Below are 4,269 nucleotides of genomic sequence, written 5' to 3'. Positions count from 1 at the left end.
GATGCCGGCAACAGCTTCACACGCGCCGGAAAGCATGGCCGGCGCCGGGCGCCTTCGGCTTGCTGGGAAATGTAGTTCCTCTTTTTCCTCCGGCCCTGGGTCCTCCGATTTTACGGGGTCGACTGGAAACCAATACCGTGGAGCGAATGGGCCAGTGAAACCTGTGCAGAGTGGGGGACTCGCCCGGCCTCCTTTCTTCCACCGCTCCCTCCCATATCCCCCTTCCGCGAGACGCCAAAGGCGGGAATCCGCTCCACGGGCAATTCCACGTGTGACCTCTTTGGCTCTCATTCGTGCTATTAGGGCCGGCCGAGAGCGGTGTTCAAAGATTTCCCTCTCTTCCCTTGACCGCTTTGCGATCCAGTGCTGATGCAGACCCTTGGGGTGACACCCAGCCGGAGTCTTGGCTTCAAGGAAAAAGCAGTCGGGCACCAAACTGACTGCTCTCTACGCAACTCTGAAGTCGAAGGCTCATCACTGGGACGGTCAAGCGGTGGTCCGCCCTCTCTACCCACTCCCCGCGTCGTCTGGACTGAAGTCTTGAGCCAGGCGGGGCCGGCGGGGTGGGAAGGCGGGTGTCCGAGGGGCCTTGCAGCCTTAAGATCCTTTGAGGATCTGTAAGTCCTATGAAGTACTTATCTCCCCAGAATACGGACGTTATCAGGGACTGCCTGCAGCTGTCTTTCATCTTTGGTGTGTATGTGTGTGTGTGTCACAGCTCTCTTCTGTATTGAAGTATAATTGACAGGCAATAAACTACACACATTTAAAGTGTGCACGTTGATAAGTTTTGACCTATTTATACACCCATGAAGCCATCACCACAATTAATGAATTAATTCACCACTCCCAAAAGTGTCCTCCTTCCCCAGTTTCACCTTTACCTGGGTCAGCTGGTAATTTTCACTCCTCTATTGCTCCCCCACCCCCATCCCATGCCGTGTGACTCGCAGGATCTCAGTTCCCGGACCAGGAATTGAAATGGCCTGGCAGTGAAAGCCCTGAGTCCTAACCACTGGACCGCCAGGAAATTCCTCTTATATCACTTTTAAAAAGTTATCTTCTGTTTCTGTCTTATGTTGACATCATCAAATCTCCCAAGATCCGTGCAGCTGTGACCTAAATTCTGCCTTCTCTCCCTTTACAACATCTGCTTCTTTTAAGGAAAACTTCCTTCATTCCCTTTCCCTTGGTCAGGGTCTCCTGGAGGGCAGGAGAATGCAGGGATGATGGCAGGAGCAGTCATTTCCATCAGCATACAAACCTGCTGGAAAAGCTGTTAAAACAAAAAAACAGCTCACTGATCTCTTGTCCCACTTCAGCTACCACAGGAATTCTCCCCTTCAGAACACAAAAAGCGTCGACCATCCTTACTATCTCTCCACTGCTTTTAAGGTTCATCCATGTTTTAGCATGTATCAGTAACTCATTCCTTTCACCGCTGAATAAGAATCCATTGTATGGATACATACTTTGTTTCTCTATTCACCGGTTGATGGACATTTCGGTTGTTTCCACCTTTGGCTATTATGAGTAATGCTGCTAGAAATATCCATGCACAAGTTTTTGTATGGACATAAGTTTTCAATGCTCTTAGGTATTACAGCTAGGAGTGGAATTTCTGGGACATATGGTAACTCCATGTTTAACTTTTTGAGGTGCTGCCAAATTTTTCCAAAAGCACTGTACACGTTTACATTCCCTCTAGCAATGTATGAGGATCCCAGTTTCTCCATGTCCTCACCAGTATTTGTTATTCTCTGTTTTTTAAAAATTATATCCACCCCCCGCCACAAAAAAAAAAAAAGCGGTACAAGGGCTTCCCTGGTGGCGCAGTGGTTGAGAGTCCGCCTGCCGATGCAGGGGACACGGCTTCGTGCCCCGGGCCGGGAAGATCTCACATGCCGCGGAGCGGCTGGGCCCGTGAGCCATGGCCGCTGAACCTGCGCGTCCGGAGCCTGTGCTCCGCAACGGGAGAGGCCACAACAGTGAGAGGCCCGCGTCCCGCAAAAAAAAAAAAAAAAAAAAAAAAAATTATATCCACCCTAGTACATGTGAAGTAGTATCTAATTGTGATTTCTGTATTTCTCTAATGACTAGTGATATTGAGCATATTTTCATGTGTTTATTGACCATTTGTATATTTCCAATGGAGAAATGTCTGTTTAGATACTTGGTCCATTTTAAAATTGGGTCGTCTTTTTTATCGTTGAGTTGTCATACTTCTTTGTATTATTTCTATACTACTTATCAGATATATGATTTGCAAATATTTTTTCCCATTTTGTGGGTTATCTTTTACTTCCCTGGTTGTGTCCTTTGAAACACAAAAGTTTTTCATATTGATGAAGTCTAGTTTATTTTTTTCCTTTTGTTGCTTGTGCTTTTGATATCATATCTAAGAAATCATTGCCTAATCCAAGATCATGAAGGTTAACAGCTATGCTGTCTTCTGAGTTGTGTCTTTTTGTTTGTTTGTTTTTTTAGCTGCAACTCTTACATTTAGGCCTTTGACCCATCTTGAGTTAATTTTTGTATATGGTGTGAGAGAGACATCCAACTTCACTCCTTTGCGGGTGAATATTTTGTTCTAGCACCATTCGTTGTAAAGACTATTCTTTCTCCCATTGAACTGTCTTAGCACCTTGTCAAAAATCAATTGATCAGAGCTTCCCTGGTGGCGCAGTGGTTGGGAGTCCGCCTGCCGATGCAGGGGACACGGATTCGTGCCCCGGTCCGGGAAGATCCCACATGCCGCGGAGCGGCTGGGACCGTGAGCCATGGCCGCTGAGCCTGCGCGTCCGGAGCCTGTGCTCCGCAACGGGAGAGGCCACAACAGTGAGAGACCCGCGTACCGCAAAAAAAAAAAAAAAAAAAAAAAAAAAAAATTGATCATAAATATGATGGTTCATTTCTGGACTCTCAGTTCTATTGACTTGATGTGTATGTCTATTCTTATACCAATACCATACAATCTTGGTCAATATAGCTTTGTAATAAATTTTGAAAACAGGAAGTGTAAGTCCTCCAATTCTGTTCTTCTTTTTCTAGGTTGCTTTGGCTATTCCTGATCCTTTGTATTTCCATATGAATTTTAGGGTTGGCTTGTCAATTTCTGCAAAAAAAGGCAGCTGAGCTATTTGATAGGGATTATATTCAATCTGTACATCAATCTAGGGTCTATATTCATCTTAACAATAATTATCTTCCAACCTATGAACATGGGATGTCTTGCCATTTATTTGGGTGTTAATTTCTTTCAAAGATGTTTTGTGGTTTTTGGTGTACAAATGAACGTCTTTTGTTGAATTTACTCCTAAGTATTTAAACCTTTTTGATGTTGATGTAAATGGAATTGTTTTCTTCATTTAACTTTCAAATTGCTCATTTGTAGGGTCTAGAAATACAATTGAGTTTTGTATATTGATCTTGTTTCTGGCAATCTTGTGTGAACTCATTTATTAGATCTAATAGGTTTTGTGGATTTCTTAGGATTTTCTGTATGTTAGGTCTTGTCATATGCAAAAAGAGATAGTTATATTTCTTCCTTTCCAATCTAGATGCCCTTCCTTCTTTCCGTCCTCCCTTCCTTTTGAACCCTTAATCCAATGTTGAATAGAAGTGGCAAGATTAGATCTTTGTTTTATGCTTGATTTTAGGGAGAAAGCTTTCAGTCTTCCACCACTAAATATGATGTAGGCTGTGGGTTTTTCCAAAGATGCCTTTGATCAAATTGAGGAAGTTCCCATTTCATTCCTAGTTTTTTTACAAAGAAAGTGTTGTTTTGTCAAATGCTTTTTCTGTGTATATTGATATGATCATTTTTTGTTCCATAAAAAAATGATTATATTGATTGAATTTTGTGTGTTAAATGAATGTAGACTTTTTAGGATAGATCCTACTTGATCATGGTGTATACAATAGTATATACAGACAGTCCCCAACTTACAATGGTTCGACTTATGATTTTTCAACTTTACAGTGGTGCAAAACGATACACATTCATTAGAAAACTTACTTCAAATTTTGAATTTTGATCTTTTCTCGGGATAGGGATATGGAGTATGGTAGTTGCTCATGATACCGGGGAGCAGTAGTGAGCTGAAGCTCTCAGTCAGCCAAGCGATCACAAGGATAAACAACCAATACTCTTATAACCATTCCATACCCAGAGAGCCATTCCATGTTTCACTCTCACTACAGTATTGAATAAATCACATGAGATAGTCAGCACTTTATTATAAAATAGGCTTTGTGTTAGATGATTTT

Source organism: Delphinus delphis, chromosome 12 (assembly GCF_949987515.2).
Source record: "Delphinus delphis chromosome 12, mDelDel1.2, whole genome shotgun sequence".
Lineage (NCBI taxonomy): Eukaryota > Metazoa > Chordata > Mammalia > Artiodactyla > Delphinidae > Delphinus > Delphinus delphis.
The sequence above is the reverse complement of the archived record's forward strand: the minus strand, read 5'-3'. Positions refer to the sequence as shown.